Consider the following 22136-nt stretch of genomic DNA (forward strand, 5'->3'; position numbering starts at 1 on the left):
GGCGCCTCCATGTCGGATGCTGACATGACAGGCAAGACGTCCCGTCTTGCGGCCACCTCCGTGCGCCTCCCGAGGGGCCACAGGGTCCCCTCTCAAACTCTCTGCCCTCGCCGCTCAGGCTGGTAGGAGCAGAGCGTGGCTGGGGATGTCCGCGTCACGCGAGCCCGGTGACACACGCGAGAGGAACGGCACGACGTCCCCCTCACGGCCTCCTCCTGCCCACACGGGGGGAGGCCAGGTTCACGTACCCACGCGCGCACAGCAGACGGCCCTGGGAGACACGGGCGGTTTCTGCCGCCACAGAAGAGCCTTTCGCTGCGTTTCTAATGGCTCTGGTCTTGGAGCTTAATGCTTCCGATTAAGTCGTGCATTAATTTACAGACGTTCATCATCTCTAAGAGGGAGAGGCTGGAAATAGATTCTGAGCCATGGACGCTAGGTCTTCAAACAAATCTGAGGGACGCACAGGGGCGGGCGGCTCAAGAAACCACGGAGACACTGAGATTTCACCCGGACGGGCAGGATTAATTTGGCCTGACTTTTCCCTTCCCTCCGGTAGCTGACTCATCGACGCGAGGTCATTTGTGCACGTGACGTGGCCTCCGGTGTTCTCAAAAATAAACCCGTGGCTTCTTCCGTAGACATAAACGCAGCCGACTCGCCCGTGGAGGTGGCCTGGGTCCCGTAAACCTCGGCATCACGGCATCTTGTGATGCTCCGGGTTACATAAGTACCAACGAGGACGGAAGGAAAACAGAGCATCGTGAAACCCGGTATCGCGTGGCGGTCCAGGGCGGCTCACGCGTTTATGTCCGCGAGCACGGGAACTAGGTCTGGGAACCGCACGGTCAGCAGCCCCCATTTCCAGAGCTACGGGTCTCCTGAGATTTGAAATACAACGTAAAATACGGTGGCGGTGAGCGGGTCTGTACGTCTCGGTCTTACCGACATGGGGTCCCCGTACATCTCCGCCCTGACTGCAGGGCGTCAAGCAGCACCCCGTCCTCTACTCGCGGGATGCCGGGAGCACCCCTCTCCCCTGAAAAATGTCCCCACACGTGGCCTGGCGTCCCTTGAAGGCGGGAGGGGAGGGGGTGGCAGTGGTGGACAGTCTCCGGGAGTCTCCGAGTTCGGGCAGTCCCTTGTAGTAACAGCAGGGGGGCCCTCGAATTCCTGAGTCCTGGCTCCCGACGTCTGCGCTGTCTTTGCTAAGTGACCACAGCCTGGCTTCTTCTGGCCCGTATCACGTGCCTCCAGCCGGACAGGCTGCAGTTGCGGAGGCTCGGCAGGTGCGCACATCCGCGTCGGGACGGCTGCCTCGGTGCGTGAGGCCCGTGAGCCGGGGACGGCGTCCGCCCTCTCCAGCGGTCGAAAAGGAAGCCGAGAGAGTCCAATTTTGCGACCCATGCAACGAACGCGACAGCCAAATTCCAGCGTCCGTCGACACAGTTTTATCGGCACTCGGCTACGACCGTGCACTTAGTGTGATGGCGACGGTGTTCACGCCACACACACAGGGCCGTGGAGCGGCGGGGCACCGGCCGGCCCGCCAGGCCTCAACCGTCCGCGCTCTGGCCCGTGACGGAAAATGTCTGGGGTCCCTGCGCTCCCGAAGATTTTCCCGTTTCCTCAAGAGACAAACACACTGCACGGTGAGCTATCGAAGGCTCCAACACAGTCCCGAGTCGCCTATAAAGCGAGAGTCACCGTTCTCCCCCATGGACGCTCACGCTCCCCCAGGACCGAATCCACCGCCACGCAAAACATCGAAGAGTGACAGACAGACTGCTCCCCGCCCCCCACCCCCGGCCACCTTCCCTCGGACGTTCGGAATACGGTCCCACTGCATTTCGAAAAGGACTGACCGATGGCGCCTCCAAATGGCAGACATGACGTCGCTAAATGACCCAGCAACTCCACTCCCGGGCAACGAAGACACATGCTCGCAAGACACGTCGTACAAAACATCTCGTGCACGCGTACGCGCAGCAGCGTCATTCGTGCCGACTGAAAGATGACGGCAGCTCAGCTGCCCATCCGTTCCGGAGCGGGTCTCATTCGTACGGTGGAATAGTATTTGGCCGTGAAAAAGATTCAGGCCACGACGTGGGCGAACTTTGAAAACAACGCGCTACGTGAAAGCCAGTCCCAAACTCGACTCCGTTAACGTCGCGTAAATTTTTGTGTTTGTTAACAAACGACGCTTTTCAAATCTTTAAGGAGAACATAGATACTCTTACTCATTCACTTTGTTAAAACAATTGTTACACACTTGGTTATAAACAAAGGTATCTCGCTAAGACTCTTCCTTTAGTTAAATTTAAGCCCATCATTGTGCTTCTGATTGTTATTTCCATCTTTATGTTTTAAACGTTACAAAGGTTCCGCGCGCGCGTGTGTTGTTAAAAAAAATTAAAGAAAACCAGAAAATACAAAAATAATAAATTCAAATCCTAAAATCCCATCTACTACAAGATAACAACAAGTTTTACAGAAAAATATTTTTTTGGGGGTGGGAAGTAGGCCTCCAGTTTTAATTTGGGATGTGGGCTTCACCTCTCAAAGCCGGTGTACTATGACTGGTTTGCTGTTTAGAAACATCATCTCACTAGATCTATAAATAGTAATCTCCACGTCGTTCTAATAGTTTCAAGGTTAACCAGCAAATCAATTTGCAGATAGACGCAAATCGCATTAGGAAACTAATAAAGCACAGAATTAAGATACGGGAGGGCAAATGAAATCAATACTCGCGTGCCCAATTACAATGAATTAACTCGGCTTCATTTCAATTCACAGTGTTGACGAGAGAGATTGATTTTAGGAGCTGTCATCCTCTCCTGTTAAGACACAGAAAAGTTGGTAATAGCTCGTTCGGCACCCAAAAATTTTGGAAGGCAGTGAAAAGTCCGATTCATCTGGTACAACTGACGATGTAAATACCGATTTAATGATGCTCCATCTACTACCTTCGATTTTAGCTAGGAGAAAGATACCTGCGCCTTCTTCCAGAAAGTTCATTTCAAAACAGAAGGTGTTTTGTTTTGGCAAAGGGCAGTTCTGCGTCTTTCCTGAAACGGAACCCTTAAACGCATTTCAGGAAGACGAGCAAAGAGATTCGGTGGCAGGTGGGGTACTCACCTTTATGGTGACTTCATGTGTGGACCCTCGGACCGATGAGCTCTCCAGCATCCGATCAGAGAAACCACACAGCGTCTCCCGGGACCTGCCTGGTGAGAAATGGGAGATTTGTAAAAAAAAAAAAAAAAAAAAAAAACGGGCAAAAGTCCTTAAAAATCTTTGGAAACAATTCACTGCTGACTTCTCCCATTCCTCCGTGTTTCTGCTTTCAAATCCGATACACTGTTTTCCTTTTTCATCCCGACTCAAACTTAACATGTTTTGCTTTATAATCTCCGTTTTAAACTTGAACATAGACCATGTAGTTTTATTTGCAAAGTGGAAAAGGAGACATTCAAACGGCCAGTCGGGTATTATTGTACGTGCAGAAATCCTGAAAGCAAAGATTCTCGAAGCAGATAAAATTAATTTTTGCTCGGATATGGCTACTGCTATCACTTAATGATAAGCTAATGCAAAATATTGTTAAGGAGTGTACCATATGCCACTGATAGATTAAGCCGCACACCCCCTTGAGGGAAGAAATGAAGCCTCAGGGAAACTTCGGACATTGCCAAGAGTGGCGTGCCAACAGTCAGGACAGGCCACGTTTACGTGTGCATATCCACCTCATACACGCCAAGCTCGGGAAAACACAGAAACCACATTAGAACGGATGTTCTTCCCCTGACCTGGGCCCCCCTGAAATAAACCAAAAGAAAGACACTAAGACTTCTCGACGTCTCCATTTCTGCACTCGTAAATTTCTATTTCGCGGCAGTTCCATTTGCAATGATTTCTAAAAAACTCAGCTTTACATCTCTCGTAAAAGTTCAATAGTCCCCCTATCAAAACTGTAATAAAAAAAAAAATTCAGTCCATGTAAACACTAAGCAGTCGTCCCCCTATCGAAACTGTAAAAAAAAAAAAAAATCAGTCCATGTAAACACTAAGCAGTCAAGGAGCATTATTTAACGATATTTACCGTCTTCCTTACAAAATGTCTTTGCTTGTGAACGCATCCAGCCTCCTACCCAGTTTAAGTGATCTCCGACCAATCCACGAAGCCTAAGAACTGAACCCATTCGATGCCCGCCGTTTTCTCAAAATTCTTGTTCAGTAGTATTAAGTGATCACAGAAAAGGGGCCGGGTTTAATAGAACTGAAATTCACAACTGAAGCAATGAACGACGATGTTTCTTATGAGCGAAATCACACAGAACCTCTCGAAACCTCTAAGGTAATTTAAGTTACTTGTCACAAAGTCATGTTTATAGTTATGCTGTTTAAAAAGAGAGATTAAAAGGACTCCACAAGCAGGTTCGTAGGCCCTTAGTATCATTAGATTTCTAGAAAATATCACAAGGGTGTATTAAGATTGAAGTAATGACCAGGGCAATTTTAAAAGTTTGGTTCTTTGGGGAAAAAAAACAATAGTACGGTACTTAAAATTTGTCTACAACTCTTTGACAGAGATTAAAGGGTACCAGAGTGGTAGAGTCACAGGAGATCAGTAATTTTGCTTATAAGATCAAGATACGTTTCATTATGAAAGACATTCTGCAGTGCAGATGGAAGAGGACAACATTCCTTACAGTAACCTGACAACCTGACGTCAAAAACCGAGTTACCGTCTTCAGGATTATGTCGTAAATTACCAGGGGGGAAGAAATAGCCTCATGATGAAATTGCTAAATACCACGAAGTGTCAAAATATGAGCAGATGTCACCACAACACGCCCCACACTGCTTGAAAATTAAAACACGAAAATCCATAATAATTCATTAAGTAATTAATATATAAACAGCTCTCATGACAAGCTGTGCATGAAAACGCTTTCGAATCAAATCCCTATTCTTTGGTCCAAAAACAGATGGCAACTCACAAATTAGAGACTTGGAACTGGAGATTATCTTTTATATATGTTGCTAAACTCATTAAGTATAATTAGCATCATCTGTGTTAAAAATGCAAAAAAAGGGAAATATGACTTTGGTTAATAACATTCTTCTGGTTATGCAACATGTCGAAATTAATTAGTTCACTGCTAGAAACAAATGAGAATGAGAAATCTGACCTTCCGATGTTTGGTCATGCCTGATTTTCGTATCACGAGTACCTAAACAGAACCACCATCGATACCCAGGACTGGTGCGAAGCTTACGTGTTCCGAAACGTTTGTGTGAAATGCAAATAACTTAGCAAACAAAGCGCATTCTTCGTTCTCAAAGGCAGCAGTGGGCGTCCAAAGGACTCTCCCATTTTTGCGTTGCCCTCAGCTCTGGGCAGTCCTCCGCGGGGGGAGGGGTAAAGCCTTCCGTACACTCACGGTGTTGAGCAGTCGTGCGGGGTGGCGTGCGTCGCGGTTCAGCCGTGACGCAGCGGGTACGAGGACTGGCTTCACCCCTCTGTATGGCTGACCACTGCGCTACCCAGAACGGAGGGCCCCGTTGTGTTCATCTGTCCAGCGGCCGATGGGCGTTTGGCTGCTGTCCACCTTCTGGCTGTTGCCCGTACTGCTGCCGTGGACAAGTACGTGCTTGAGCCCGTGGTGCGTGCCTTGGGGTAGATGCCCAAGGCAAATGACATTGTTTTGTCTCTATCCTCCTCTGCTGAAGCCTCCTCCTCCTCTTCCTCCCCCTCACACACGGGCCAGGCGCAGGGAGGCTGGGCTGAGCGCCCTGGCTGTCGTGGTGACCCCCTCGAGTCCCGCCCTCCGGCGTCTCGTCAAAACTCTGAGTTCGGAGGAGTTGCTCAGATTCGTCAGGGCCAGCGGGGCCGACACCGGTTGTCCAGGCACCTTCCCGCACGGGAATGTGACGTCGGCCCACGTATGTCATGTCTGACGAAAGCACGGGGTGACCGCCGTGGTTCTCAACCAGGGGCGACCGTGCCCTCCACCCCAGGGGACACTAGGCAGTGTCTGGAGACATTCTGGCCGTCGCCGCCGGAGTTGGGGGCCGGGGTGCTACGGCATCTAGTGGGCAGCGACCAGGGTTGCGGCTCAGCTGCGTGCATCGCACAGGACAGCCCCTCGGCCGGAGAGAGTGACCCCCCCAGAGTCCACAGGGCCACGCTGGAGAAACGGCACGTCCACACAGCAGAGCTTACAACCGCCAAGTCCGTCCCTTCACGGGCGCTGCCTGGCTTCCGCTGAGGAGAGTCAGAAGGTGTAACAGCTCTGACGCAGATCTGAGACCAAGCGAGACCTGTCCGAGGGATGTCGCTACAGACGGCCGTAACGCTCCCTCCTTGGCCGCGCAGACGCAGAAGGCGAACAGCGACGGCCCTCACGGGTCAGTAAGCCGGAAGCATAAACGTACGTTTTTACCGATCGCAGATTAAGCGCGTAGCCATGTACACGTTGATCCCGCCGCTTGCTAAAGCAGATCAAGTTTGTACCGCAAAATTCCCTCAGCCGCCCGCGGGCAAGGGGCAGAACCGAGGCCTGCTGCGGTCAGCCGGCACCAGCTTCCGGCCACGTGCAGGAGCCATCGGAGAGATGGACGGCCTGGCCGCGGTCCGGCCATCAGCTCACGCCGCAGCGCGGCCTCGAGAGAGGCGAGCCGGCCCCGCCCTGCCGAGTCACAGCGGGGTCCTGACCCCCGCAAGGTCACGCGTCGTGAGGGACAGGTCGGAAACACACCTGGGCGGGGGGGCCTTTTCAGCTAGGGCCTCTGCACTGTTACCCACAGACGGGGACGGTGACATGCAGGCTGACACATCAGAAAGACCCCGAAGGCCGAGCAGCGGGAGGCTTACAGCGAGTCAGAGACAGTGTGCCCAAGTGGGTGCGCACTGGGTAAGTCGTTAAAACAAGAGCTGCCCGCCTGGCTCTGCTCTAAGTGCCGCCACCTCATCCAACCCCCTTTTAATAAATGAAGGAACACCCCATACGGTACTGACGACCCATCTCCACGACGCGTCTCCTGGCTCGGGGCCCCCCCGGCAGCAGAAACCGTGACGCGCCTTCTCCCCCGGCTCCTGCACGCAGCTGGGCCACCGAACCCCAAGACGCCCCACGTTCACCACGCCGTGCTTTGTGCCCGGCACCCCAACTTCCTCCCTCGAAGGCTGTTCGACAGCACGGTCACATTTTAAAAGACGCCTTTCACACACGCCAAGAAATAGGGATTTTGAGAAAACGACATGATCTCCGACAGAGCTACGAAACGGACGCACATTTTTTAAAACACGTTCGGACGCTCTGAAATCTACAGATGATGGAACTTGACTAAAATAAAGTGCAAGTGTGCCAAGGTGGTAGTGACTTGCAAAAATAAACGTTACTTTTAATATCGTCACAGTGTCAAGAAGTAGGGCAGTTCCCGGACGGGGCCCGCCATCCCCCGGGAATTAAAACGGGGCCATCGGCCTCATCTCTGCTCCCGCCCGCCGGTCGAGGAAGGCGGGTACTGTGAGGTGAGGAGGTGCACTGAGTGCCCTACGACTCCTCACAGCTTATCATCCCATCTGCCTAAAAAACTCACTTCTGGAACCCGCTTTTCTTTAAGCGGATCATTTTTTTTTTTTTTACTACTGCAGGAAATGTGTGCCCTTCTGCGTATACGTAAAGCTTAGGACACACCGGTAAACAGGCCCTTCGCTTTTAAACGTATGTTTATGACATGAAAAAAAACACTGCGCACTGTTTTCTTCATGACAGAAGATACAAATTGCGTACAAAATTCCAAGAGCCTAACCTTTAACACGTGGATATATACGTACGTGAAAAATATATGTATATACACATAAAAAGATACATGTCAATATAAAATGTTTATATAAGATGTAATAGTATTCAGCCTTTAAAAATAAAACCTGGACGCTTCTTCAAGTATCGATAAACCTGGAAGCCATCACGCCAGGTGATGTAAACCGGACACGAGACAGATATTGCATGATTCTCACTCCACAAAGCATCTCGAGTCAAAGCCAGAGAGAACAGCTGCGTCGTGGTTTCAGCAGCTGGGGGACGAATGACGAGGAGAGTTACTGCTTCACGGGCTCAGTTTTAATCTGAGATGATGAAATCACGTCTCCAGGTGGGCTGTGCATGTCCTCACTGGACTGTGTCCTTACCGGTGGTTAACAACGGTAAATTCCGTAACGTACGTTTCACCACAGTAAGAAAAAAAAAAAAGTCAAAGAAAACGAACCTTCAGTGCAAATGTATTTCTTCTCAAGCCCCAGCTAGGGAAAAATAAATACCCGCTTTCTTTCCATAAGCCGGTTCCAAACACTCATCTGTGAAATGCAAGATGTACTCAACTATCCCCAAATTCACGGGCGGTACTTTGAGATGCCTCTCGCTGGAGCAGAGGCCTCCCCCAGAAACGACCTCAGACTCCCGGTCGCTTCTAAGTATCTCAATCTTAGTCAAACCTAGAAATTCGCAGGCCAGCTTCTGCCCTTGGAGAATTCAGGTACCAGGTAGCAGAATGACACATTTTGGTTAATTAAGTTGATATTAATCTTTGCGGTGAGCAAACGGGTGGACGTTCTGGTTAAAGCAAGGTGAATCGTAAAAGTCATTCAAAATCATTAACACGTTATGCTGTGACAAGATGTTCTGAACTGTGCTTGTGGCCGTCAGCAAAACTCCGGAAGCCTGAGACAGCGAACTGGTGGGCAGATCTAATTAACCTGCGCTCAAGCACGGCTCCTGTCTCAGGTGACAGCTGCAGAGTCAGAAAAAAAACGGGAAGGCAAGCGTAAGTCTTACGGGAAGCAGTTTCCCTTTAAATAAAAAAAAAAAAAAGGAGGGGTTGTTAATAATATGATTGTTAGCACGGTTTCTCTCAAAAAGTTTTCAGGTGGCGCGTTCACCAAATCCTGACCTGCGACAAGCCTGTCAGTCTCGACGAAGCGGCTCTGGAAACCGCGAGGGCACGTTAGGTTTCCGAAAGGCGTCTTGCTGACTTCGGGCACCTCCCAGCGGCTGCAAAGCGAGTGGCTTTGGGCAGGACCATGCCGTGTCCCATGTCCCCAGGGAACCCGTCCTGTCCACCCCCCCAGCTCCACACGCCCCCCTGGGCCGGCCTGAACGCTGTGTCCCCTCACCTGCCCACCCCTGGCGACACCCCTCTCCCGGCGGTCACAGCCGGGGCGCGTGCACGCCCTCGGGCGCCTTCCGCTGACCCCCGCTGGGGGAGAAGACACGGCCCACCGCCCGGGACCCGCCCGGGGCCACCGGAGGCCGTCGCGTCCAAAGCCAGCACCGTATCATCACGTCAGGCGACAAAGTGCGTGCCTGCTCCCCGCGCTCGGCTGCGACCCCACCTCCCTGTCGGTCGCCGGGCCCGGCCTCCCGCCCCCCCTCACGTCGGCTCCTGCGTCGCCTCCTCAGGGGCGTCCTGTAAGCTGCCAGGGGGAGCTGCCTCCAGGCACGCCGGCGAGTCACGCGCCCGGGCCGCGGCACACGCCCCACGGAGGTACACGGCTGTGCGCTCTGCTGGTCGCCGTCTCGCCGGCTGCCCTGCACCCGCCACGCACGGCTGTGCACGCCGCAGCGCACGCGCGTGAGCGGAGAAACTCGTGCACCGCGAACGGGCCGCCCCGACCGGCCCCGACCGGCGCGCCTCCCTTCCCGACGGCCCGCGGGCCGGGCGTCACGGGGCTTCTGCGGTGAGCGTCGGCGGCGACCGCACAGTGGGCGCGTGGGCGAAGCGTGCGTCCGCACACCCGCGCAACACCACGGCCACGAGCAGCTGGCACTCCGCCGCCGTGGCGCGGAGCTTCATGTCATCGTGACGTTAAATTCGCAAGCGAGTTCGTTCGACACACACGTCAGCACTGAACTTCACTCTTCACCGCGAGGTCTAATAACTAGAAGAGAAACGAGGACCGGCCCTGGCAGACGGCTGTGGCGCTGCCAGCGGCGGCCCGAGCCGGAGCGCTGAGCGCTGAGCAACATGCACCCGGCCGGGGCAGCGGGCGGCGGCCCAGGCCACCGACACGTCCTCTGTGGGAGGGGCTGACAGCCGACGAGGGGAGGCCCGCGAGCACCCCCCAGCCCACCCCAGCCCCTCGGCTCCCCGCTGTCTTTGCGGCTGTCACCACAAACGCGTCACGGTGTGACCCGCACGGATGACGTGCGGCCACACGCACAGCCACGTGCTGCTTTGTTACGGAAATGGAGCCCAAAGGCTTGGCCGACAGTCAGCGTGAGGTGGACGAGGCTCCCCCGGCTCTCGCGGGAGGGGACCGGGAGCCACAGGAGGCCCGACGTCCCAACACCGGCCGACGACGGCGCAGTCACGCGCCTTAGCGTGAAACAACAATGGAAGCGGGTCATGCGTGCACCACTTAAAAGTAAAACCACGGCCCCTTTTTCCAGTGGGCTGGCTTTGCCGATGACCGACCCTGCCACGGCTCGGGCCAGAAACGGGCCTTCCACCGCCTGCGCACACGGAGCCGCCGGCGTCGCCCGGGTGGGATCCACATCCTGACGTGCACGGGCCAGGAAGTCGCGTGTGCCGACGGCACGCAGTTGTGCGAAGCCCACGGCGCTTGCGGGGTCCTCGGCAGCAGCCCCAAGGCCACGCGGCCGCCCCCGTTATGACGTGAAATTAACACGGCGAAACCAGCGCGGCGCCCCAGAACCGCAGACGACCCCCGGAACCCCGCAGCCCGCGCGTCCAGCACGAGGGTCCCGACGCTCCCCGGCCGACACGGAGGGCAGCACTGTCTCCGCGACCGGCTGCTTCCGATTAGAAAAAGGATGGACGGGCAACGAACGTGAGACCGGGACATCGAAACGGCCGCACATAGCTGACGCTGCGAGTCGGCGCACAGAAACCCGTTCGCGAGACGCTCACTGAGAAACGCAGTCATCTGCGAATACCGAAGTGATTTCACATGCTCTCCTTTTTGCCACCGGAATGGAACATTTCCGTCTGGTTTGTTCACTGCTAGAGTCTCCTCCTGCATCTAGGAGGTCCCCTGACACACATAGTAGGTGCTCAGGAAATACCTGTGAGTTATGTACATGTTGGGATTTTCTCAAACACTGAGAGCCTGTCATTTCAAGCACGACTTCCTCCTCTGTCACATGAGAACTCTGACAGATGCCTGTGCTGTCCAGCAGAAATAGAAGGTAAGCTTATGTATCCTATCATTTTAAAATGTAAAAAGGTAGAGCAAGACCAGGGAAGTCAGTTTTCATTACATATTTGCATTTAACCCAATAAACCCCAATAGCAACATTTCCACACGTATGCCACACAACAAGATACTGAAATCTCCTACGTTTCTTTTTCTTATTAATCTTCAAAAATCTATGTATTTTCCATTTACGGCGCATCTCAACCCGGAAACTGAGTTAGTTCTCCCTGGACACATGGAATGCCACCGTAATTCAGAAAATTCAGCCGACAATTTAGAGTCACAGAGCTGTGCGGTTCCCGACGTACTTCACAAGTTTCCAATAACCAGATGAACTACTCATGTTTACACTGAAATCAATTAGAAGGAAAAAAAACTTTGAGAGTCCATTCCTCGGTGATACTACTCACATTCTGGGTCCTCCACAGCTCCCCGTGGCCAGTGGCCACCGTACGGAACAGCACAGGTCGGCACGGCAACTGAGAAGCCTACAGCGCTAGAATCCAATCGTGGGCTACAGCAGAGGTCCTCCCTGAGTGTTTGGGGCCCCAGAGACCGGTGCTCCTACGAGCATCTACTGCCTGACGATCTGAGGCAGGGCTGAGGCGGTGATGTGGGTGCTGGGTGGGGAGTGGCTGCAGAAACAAAGCTTCGCTCGGTCACCCGCTGCTCACCTCCTGCCGTGTGGCCTGGTTCCCAACAATTCACAGACCAGGACTGGTCCTCGGCCCAGGGCTTGGGGACCCCTTCTTCACAAGATGAAGGGACGTGAGTAACTTCTGGGCCGCTTGATTGCGTACGGTGGTCTGCGTACGCAAATTTTTAAAGCATGTGCCCACATTTATCTTCTGGACCAATTCCACACAGATGAATAATCATGAACCGCCCAAGTTTACAATGATCCTTTCCTAAAAATTCTGCTTGGAAATTATTTTTCATGTCATGACATGATTTTCATAATATAAGATGGACATTAGAGCTTGTGGGGGGGGGTCTCAGCGCCCAGGTGACGAGTCCACATTGAGATGTGCTGTACATTTAAATGGCACACGGAATTCTGCAGCCAGCACAAAAATAAATAAATAAAACAACAAAAAAAGTATTCTGTGGATAATTTTTTTAAAAAATGAACCACTTGTCAAAATGACGCTATATTGGATATACGGTTTTAAATAGAATATGTTGTTGAATTAGTATATGTCAAATTATGTGGTACAACATTAACCTCATACAGATTAAGACACATACCGCAATATTAATTTCGCCAGTTTCTTTTTACCGTTTCACGGTGGCTATTTGAACGTGTAAATTTCCTTCCTGGCGCGAATTCCGCGGTCGGCAAAACGGCACAGTGTGTTTTAGGCCAACGCGATTCCTCTCACAAGCGTGTGTGTGTGCACTGCAGTTTTTAATCGTATGCCCACGACATCTTTTTTGTCCCTTGATCGGTTCAGAACAGATTAAAAAAAGCCACAAACTTGTTCTTTTCTGTTTCAGGTCACTCGTCACGCCGTGACTTGTGAGGCGTCCCGTGAAACACCCAAGCAAGACCCAGATGAACGCCTGTGGCCCCCGAATGTCCAGGTGATCCGCAGGTCACTCGTGTGCCGAGCAAAGAGCCCACTTGGTGTATTCCGACGTTGGAGCCACCTGGCCCAGCAGGCAGCATGTGCCACTAATTAGGACTAAGGGACCCTGGACGAGTATCTCAGCCAGGACTGCTCCTAGAGACTCCGCTGTTACTACTGCATTGAATCTTCCTTCACGGGTGACATCCGGCCCTCACGTTTTCCGCCGCCGCTTTAAGACTTAAGTCAGCCTCGCTCATTAGAAGCGTCACCGAATGTGGCCTTCTGGCACTGAGGTGACCAGCCTGCCTCTCATCTCAACCAGGGCAACAAACCGGACACTCAACTGCCCATGTTTGACCCGGAGGAAGATTATGGTCACTCGCGGTTCTATTCTGAGTTCATTTAAGAACCACCCACAAGGCGGGTGGGCATTAACGCGGAGGAATGCAGGTGTGCGGGATGGAAATCATGCAACACCTGTCTTCGCGGCCTCGACACACGTGAGAACGTGGATTTCATTTGTCCGGAGTTGAAACTGGCACATCCCGTGCCCTTGCCCTGTGAAACGGTGTTCACACTTGTCACTGCACAGGACAAAACCCAGAAGCCGCCTCTCGTCTGCGGAACTAAAACCGCGAAAGGAAGCAGAATCCCGAGTCCTCAGAAGATGCTCGCCGTTACAGAAATGCGGCCATTTCTCCACAGACGAGCTCGTGTCCCGATCTTGGGCAGGAAATGAGTCATTCCGGTGCTGGCTAGACTCACCTAGTCGACATGCTTTTGATCAAAAATACACAAACATCATTAAGAAGCTGCATCTGCTACGCTGTAAAAACGGCGGACGTTGCATGCCAAAATCATGCCGGCATTTGTTTACAGCCAGGATCAATAATTTCTGGACCAACTCTTTCCTTCCCCTTTCCCTGGTTTCGTTTGGAAGTTTGGAAACCTTTCTTTAGAAAATGAAGGGGGAAAAAAGCACACTTCAAACCAACACGATCGGAAGAGAACTAGAATCGGTACCCGGAAAGCTCTCCGTGTGACGTCATCGGACGGTGACAGCAGAGTGGTCACTGGTCACACGCGGACATGTGACCTGCTTTGATGACGTCAGAGCAACACAGAAAACAAGCAATTCTCTCCCTGTCCCGAGTATATTCAACAACACAGCGCAGAGCCTGTCACGTAAGAGACGTTTAATTAATTCCTCTCCACAATAAAACATATGTCGCGCACGCGCATACACACACACACACACACACATCCTGGCAAAACAGTGAACTCGGCTCATGAGAAGAAACAAACTGGCAAGCTTGTCGAGTTATCGTTCTACGGGCTTTAGGAATCTCGTATTGACGGACGTAACAACCTGCGCTTTCTGCATGGCTCGTGTCCAAGTCACGGAAAAAGAAACGAGAATGACGAAAAAGGAGGGCGTACTCCACCTCGTCTGTAATCAAAGAAATGCCTCAATGACGACGATGAAGGGGAAAGCAGAGGAGGAAGGGAGGAGGGGGAGGGAGGAGGGAGCGAGGGGGGAGGGGAGGGGAAGGAGGAGGAGGCGGAGGAGGAAGAGGAAGAAGACAGAAAAGTGCCCCGCTTTGCTGGGGGGCACGACCACGTGAGCTGTTTGAGGGGACCGTACCCCACCCCCAGCAACGCTACGCAAGGGCCACGGGCTTTCAGGACGTGTGATCCGTGCCAAGAGCCCGAAGCTCCACCTCCAGCAAGCTGGCCGAAGGCACACATCGGAGGCCGCATGTTGCGTAAGTCACGGGACGCGCACCTGACCGGCCGGGCGCGCGAAGACGTTCGACAAGTGCTGGTGATCGAATGCCGACTGCACGGGCAAGTGGAGCACACGTGGCACACGGAGCTGAAGACACGGGATGTCGCGCGCGCGCACACACACACACACACATGCACACACACACGGGCGTAGATCAACACCCGGCAGGAAATTTACCAAAACACTGACGGGCCACGTCTAGAGCGGTTCGCTTCCTTTTCACGCTTAATCTTATTTTTTTCAAGGTGCTCACAGCACGGTAGTTTTAAAATCGGAAAAGAGTTATGAAAATCCTGGCTAGCGAAGAATAATTAGTACCTCCGTGTCTGGCGGGCGTGCGTAAGGTAAATATCAGTGCGCTTTTCTGTATACGTTGTGATGCGCAAGGGAAATTCTTGTCTAGGTGTATGCTTGCCGACCTCCCGTGTGCCACATTTTGAAGTTTTTAGGATGCTAACGTCTACAAACACAACATTAAATATTTATGGCTGATCTTTCCTGCTTCTAAAAATATAGAGGACTTCTCTTAATAAGGCCTCTACTTGACCTTCTCGCTGAATTAACTAAGACTGTCCACAGGACCCGCAGCTCGTAGGACTGGGGCGTCCTTCCTTCCCCGAGGGCCCAGATCCTCCTGCCTGACCCAGGAACCTGCACACTTCATAAAAACCCAAAGTGTCGCCCGATCCCAAAGCAGAACGCATCACTAACATGGCCGTGCGGTGGACAGCGTCCAGGAAGCGGGCCCGGAAAAGGTCACAAAGCTGTGTGGACTGAGCTCGGAGATGGCTTCGCGGGTCCCTTTAAATCCTCACCACGCTTCTCAGAGAGCAGCACTGGAAGCTGCAGAGGGTAGGTACCTCGGGAGGGGTCCAGACACAGAACAGCTGGATCCGCATTCCACCAAGAGGCTCCACTTCCGTCTCTCGAGAGACGGCCGAATAAACCTGCGCTGACACGCTTTAACCTAAAATAAAAGCGGTCCCCAGCTCCTCGTCAGGGCATCCCTCCCATCCAGCCGTGGGGAAAAGCCCGCGAGACGGACAGCAGCGTCCCCGGACGGGAGGCCTGCACGCCACGACCGCGCCCTACGCCCCCAAGCAGTGCGATCCACGACATGGTCCCCTAGAGGGACGGGCCAGCGGAGCGTGCGGGCCTCGGGCAGGAAGGCACGCGCTAGGAAGCCCGGCGAGCACAGTCCCACGGCCGCCTGGCCTCGCACCTTGCCGCTGCACCGGGTGACAGCAGGAACATGGCCCTCGGAGCTCCGTGGTAGTTACACGTGGGTAACTTCTCCCTCCGTGCCCCGGGAGGACCCTGGGGTGGGGGTGGGAAAGGACACGGAATATAAACGGTCCTCTCTCGACGTTTCAGGGATCAGTGATACAATGTGTCTGAAAACGTACGCACGAGCTTGTTTCCATGGCTGGCTTGTTTCCATGCGCGTCCACATCTACGCATTTCTAGATTTTAAAAATCAGTGTGACCCCTATCGCATTCGGTATCGGCAGATTATGATCAGAAACACAGAGGTGTGTGCATTTCAGATCAACGGAAGACACACTGGCGACCCTGTCGGCCTGGCCTGGACCTCGGGGTCTGTGACGTCACACCCCAGAACGGGTGAGAAAGCATCCGGTTTCTTCGTTTCCTCAGTAACGAGTCGCCTCCCAGCATTAATGAGAAATTCTGCAATGGCTCCTCTTGAAGGAGAAAGGCGGGTTTATCGAGAAGGGTGGTCGCAGCCCGAATCCGTGGGGGCCATCGACTCCCCGGCTCTCACGGTTGTCTTGCAGGGTGTCGGAAACGCCGAGGGGGCATCACGCGCCCCGAGATTTCCTGAGAGTGTGCGTGGTTTCATGCCGTACGCCGCGGGGCTGCTCACTTACACCCGCTGCGGAAATGGCAGCCCCCCGTGGACCGATCACAAACGCGTCACTGTTTGATCAAAGTCCGTCCGCTTTCGGGACTCTGCATCGTTGTCCACGTCCGAGTCAGCCACGGCCGATCGTCAGAAGAGAGGCGTGACATCGCTGAGACTCCCCGGAAGTTGACAAACACGGGAGAAGCACAGTCTCTGGTCACTTACCAAGTATGTACTACAAACACGGACATTCAATTGGTTTCTATGGGAGGGGAAAAAAAAATTAATTTTGGTCAACTCTGCCCGGTATCCGGCATCCACGTGGTGTGAAAGAAACCACCTCAGGACTTTAATTAATTCGCTCACTACCATCTAAAAATATACATATATATATATTGACACTCGGCTTCAAAGCCGACATTCAAAGCAGGCGAGCTCTACATCCGGCTGTGGGTTCGACTTCCCGACAACGCTCTCTGAGCCAGGACTTCTCAGAATCAGGAGGGGAGGCTTGAAAAGAGACCCCACGTTGCTGAAAATCACTCAGCTCAGTCGCAAAACCGAGAAAAGTGTCACCGACGGAAGCTGAAAAGCAAACGCTCCTGCGTCTGCCCAGAAAGAACAGGAATGTGAAGACGTAGCCGGAATTTATACGCAACGATCCGGACACCTTGAAACCACCTAACGAAGCGTGAGGCGTGGTCTGAGCCTTCTAGAAAGTTCTATCAATGAGAACTGCGCACAGCCGGGAACACCGCGGTGCTTGCGACCACCTCTCTCAAAAGAAGACAGCATTTGCGTGACATCGTAAGGGAAAGAAGGGAAAAGAAATCGCGTGCTGGTGAGGTCTGACGTCCTGTTCAGCGTTTCACACAAGCGCATAGTTGGGGGTGATCGAAGGCTGCAATCGCCCAGAGCGGTCCCTCCCGTCTCGAGACGGGGAACCTTCCTCCACCTGCCAGTCACAGCGGCCGACAGGGGACCTGCCCCCAGGGCGAATGGGGTGTCAGAAGGGAGACTTGCAGGGCTGGGCTGCAGGGCAGCACTCCGCCTTGGTTCCTTGAATGACCTCGTCCCCCGGTCTCGTTTGGGGGCTACGTGGACGGGGTCAGCCACTTGCACCTGCACTCAAGTTCTGTCCTGGGAGCGGCTGCCCAGAGCTGCGCGGCCACCGCCACCTTCGCGACCCGTGGGATTAAACGTTCCCACGCGTGCGTCCAGCCCCGGGACACACCGGCCACAGCCACGAACCCCCCCTGAAGCCCCCCAGGGAGAGTACGTGTGGCCAGGAGAACCTTGGCGCCGTCTGACCCAGATGTCTGTCCCCACCGGCCCAACTGCGCACACGGCCTACCGGGTGAACGCGGCAGACACAACCCTCAGACCCTAAACTGCCCCCTGGATTTCTGCCACCGTGGCCATGGCTTCACTCACCCCAGAGACCCGGACCCCACCACTGCCGGAGGTAACGAACCCCGTCAGACACTGATCTACACTTCACGTCGTCCCGCACTTACCAGACCCCCGCGGGCCCCTGCGCGGGGCTCGGCCCGCGTGCTGTGGCTTGTTCGCTTCTGCCGCCAAGAACGCCCTGCGCCTTCCCCTCCGGAGGACTCCACCTGTCCTCTGAGCCCCAGCTGAGAGAGGGCGGCACCGTCCTCGAGCTGCCTTCGGCCTCCCGGGGCCGCGTCGGACCCCGCGGTCGGCTCCCACGCCGTGAGGGCTCTCGCCGCGTTCAAGCCCGTGCTACACGGTCCCTGCACCCCACAAAGTGTCACTTGTGACTCCCCGTCCCGTGCCCGGCACGGCGCCAGTCACACCGGACGTCCTCGGCAGCTGCCGGCCACACGGAATCAACGTCGGGCAGAATATTTTCGCAATGCCATGCGAAAAAAGCGTGGCTTTTCCTGGGGTCCGGGCACCCCTCGGGCAAGCGTGCGGCCTTGTCTGATTTCACGAGCGTGTCGGCAGGTGGTCCCACCGAAGGCCTGGCCCTCACGAACACGGCGGACGCGCACAGGTGAGCATCGCCCTGCAGGTACGACCTCGTCCCGGGGACTTTTCCTGGGCTCTAACGTCCTCCTCGGCTTCCATCACAGCCCGTTAAAAGCCAACGAAGCCCTAGTGAGCTTTATTGATCCAACCGAAGGAGACACAGCCAAGCGGCGACTTCCCGCCACCGGGGCGAGCCGAACGCAGCCACCGACGGCGGAGAGTCGCAGACCGGCCGGGCTCCTGACACGGGGGAACCGTTCCTGACGTGCGCACCCCCTCACTCCATACAGATTCAAAACAAACACAGTAATGATAAGTTCGACACCAGCCCCGGGAAGTGCAATGTCCGTGACCTGTAACCAGAGCGAGCGTCTCCCCGGAGCCACTCTGCCGTGTCATTTCCGAAGCGGCATTTAAAAAAAAAAAAAAAAAAATACAGCGTTCTGTAAATGTCCCTGACTTTGGCACGTAGGAGATGTTCTGGCCGGCGGGGGGCCTAACTGTGCGTGTGGGCTGCAGGGCCGTCAGGGAGCGGGCGCTGGAGAAAGGCCCACGGAATTTCATGAAGAAAACGGAAGGCCGCTGAGCGCGTCTGCTTCTCACGCAGAACGACCCGGCTTCGCGCCCCCGTGGACCCACGGTCCACGGTCTCCGGCCAGGCCACCCCGAACAAGCCCGATGTCTGATCTCAGAAGCTAAGCAGGGTCTGGCCTGGTTAGTCCTTGGATGGGAGACCACCTAGGAGGACCAGCTGCTGTAGGCGTAAATAATAATAAATTTTTAACAAGTGGAAGGCAAAGAATTCCAGAGGGTCATTCTGACCCGGAGTGGCAGAGGCAGGTGTGTCCTTGGAGACCGAGGAATCTGCCTTCTACAACCAAGCAGCAGAGACGCCGAAAGCCTAAGCCTCTTCAGATGCATTTCCTCCTTTCATCCGGGCCCCCAAATCCGATTTCCAACTTGCATTCCCCCCGAAACTTCAATCCACTTAGGTCTCAGCTCTCCTTAACAATCAGTCTCATTCGTGACTTTTTCCTTAGGAGTATTTGAGAACCAAAGTCATACATTAACAGCCTGCACCCAATTATTTATAACTAGATACTCTGGCCATGGATAGTGTTACGAGAGTCCCTGGGCCATGGAGTCGCGGGGCCCTCCACTTATTCCTAGGGTCCCCCCAAAAGGCTTGGGGGGAAATCGCACGGAGACATTTAACGAACATGTCCGCTCTCTGCACTGGGGTTACATAGACATCTGACTCTCACGTTGCTCTAGGGAGAGAAGACATGGCTACAGGATGCCTCGGGGCCCAGCGCAGACGATCACGCACACCCCGGAGGTGACCCAGTCTGCACTGGGACTCACACTGGGAAAGGTCCGCGACGACTGTACATCTTCGTACACTTCACGTGCAAACACACTGCGCGCATCCGTCGGCCTCCACGAACGACTTGGAAGTGACTCCTGAAATGACGTGAAACTTGCGCAATCCACAGAGGCTACTCTAGGGTGACCAGGACCGAACGCGGGCACACTAGACGATCAGGCTTGGGGACTCGGGGCTCCTCGCACCACACCTGCCAGCTCCAAGCGACCCGATGTCTCTGAACTCAAGAGGCCAGAGAGAGCGAGAGCAAGCGATTCCAGAGCCTCCGAGCCTGGGGTGGGGGTGGGGGAGAGTCCCGCTGGTATGTGCTGGGCGGGGAACTCTCTGTGGTGGGTCGTCTTGTGTACCCAGGGTGCTCGGCAGCGTCCCTGGCCTCCACCCACTGGATGCTAACAGCACCCTTAGCCTCAGCTGTGACGACCAAACGTGTCTGCAGACACTGCCGAATGTCTCGCAGGGGGCAAAAGTGCCCCCCGTTAAAAAAACGCTGCTCGTTTTGCGAACCTCTTGGTTTCTGTGGACGCTCAGGTTTCAAGGGTTGGCTTGGGTAACCGCTAATTATAAACGTGTGTTATCTTCTCCAAGAGAGAAGAAGCCATATCAAAGCCTTCTGCAGTGCAACCATTTCGCCTTAAAACAAAACAGAACAAAGAACTTCACGTCTACCGTGCGCGGGTAAAGCCGCCCACGTGCCTGCGACGGTGCCCCGCGACAGCTGAGGCCACAGTTTGTTCCCGTTCGCACGCTAAAGAGCCCCCTGGTGATTCCACTTCCAAAGCGATTCTGTGTGGCCCCGGCGCGTGGCGAAACACCGCCCGGTCTCGCTCGCCTGAACGGGCCTCCCGCGGATTTGGTTTTCGGCTCCCCTTTAGTTTCGGAGAACGACCTCACGTACGCAACGGAAAAAATAAAAAGCGAAAGCTCGTGGAGCGTGGGGAACGACGTGTCCCACACGGGCCGCGTGACGTCACTGTCTGCCGTCTTGGCCACAGCACGGTCCGGCACTGAGATATAGTTAACTATTTCACCTGTCTCCCTTTTCCCAAAAGCCAGCAGGACACCGAGGAACGAGACCCACACCCAGCGTGCCTTTCTGGAGGACGACGCCAGCACGAACTCTACGAGGGGAATCGTTTACTAGACGAACCCTCTAAGTTGAAACACCGAAACGAGATCCCTATTTGGGCAAAGAGGTATCTACATTTCAAACACGGAATATGGAGCTCCCTCTTATCGGCGGGGCTGTCGGCCACCACGCTGTCATCAAATGGGATCGACATGTACCACACCGATCCAACGCTATCACCGGCAAGGAGAACCTGTGCGATCTGAGTTACTGGATCGTTCCCCAGCTGTACGTGGCCTCGGGCGAGCCACATATTGAAGGGCGTTCGATCAGCACGAGGACCGTCGAGCACGGCCAGGGCGGAGGGGACAGGCCACCTCACGGAGTGACGAGATGGCTGGGCCACCTGCAGACGCGTCCTCACTGGGCGGCCCTCACCTCAGCTTCCCGGGGCTGCCGTAGCACCTCTCACTGTAACGCATAATTGCTACAGTCTCGATGGAAACACACGCTGTGCAAATACAAAGGTGAGCCGGGAAAACGCCTCGCGGGGCAGAGACCGAGCCGAGGGCACACGCTCCCTGCCCCCACCACACACACATGCCTCTTCTCTTTCGCTTGGATGTGCAGACATCGTAACACCGCGAAACGGCTTTGTTTCCACTATACCTTTGCCAGGACACCTGCATCCAGGTGGCTGACTGGCTGGAGAGGAGGAAAAGAAGCCTGAGAGCCTCAGTCTGCTGCTTACAGGCGTGGGGTGGGGAGAGGCTTGCAGGATCCTGGAAAATGCAAATACTTCGCGATAGGGGAAGAAAATAAAGCCGCCAGGCACTGCACTAGCTGCTGATTCGAGGGAAGAGCTGCTCTCTGCTAGGTCAGAGCGAGGGCGATAAAAAGGCCTAAAACAACGCAGTTTACCAGCATTGTATCTTCTAAGTGTTCGGCTCTAAAAAGGAAAAAAAAAATCACTTTTCTTGACGCTTTTATCGCACAGAAGACAATGCAAAGATCCCTCGAGAGTAAAACTGAATTCCCACCGCTTCCTAACAAGTTCTTTTCCAAAATGCTTCTCCCGCCTTTGTAGAGAAGACACCGCAAAGCCGGCTGAGGATAAACCAGAAATCTGAGAACAGAGCGCGAACCCTGGACACAAATTTTCACGGAGAAAGTTTCCCAAGACCGAGAACTATCAGTATCAACGCTATCAAATTATCGCCTTTTTATCCCCTGGGAA

General features: G+C 54.2%; 1 protein-coding gene across 2 annotated transcripts in view; it reads right to left on the bottom strand.

Annotated features, from left to right (window-relative positions):
- TBL1X (transducin beta like 1 X-linked) overlaps positions 1-22136 on the bottom strand; it is a 136443-nt gene that overhangs the window by 40080 nt on the left and 74227 nt on the right. For both annotated transcript variants that reach the window (XM_036235696.1, XM_036235697.1), the window contains one exon: positions 3142-3230. The gene's annotated coding sequence lies outside the window, so the exon portion shown is untranslated. The remainder of the gene's footprint in view (positions 1-3141; positions 3231-22136) is intronic.

The sequence above is a fragment of the Rousettus aegyptiacus genome, unplaced genomic scaffold (assembly GCF_014176215.1).
Source record: "Rousettus aegyptiacus isolate mRouAeg1 unplaced genomic scaffold, mRouAeg1.p scaffold_m13_p_19, whole genome shotgun sequence".
NCBI classification, from domain to species: domain Eukaryota; kingdom Metazoa; phylum Chordata; class Mammalia; order Chiroptera; family Pteropodidae; genus Rousettus; species Rousettus aegyptiacus.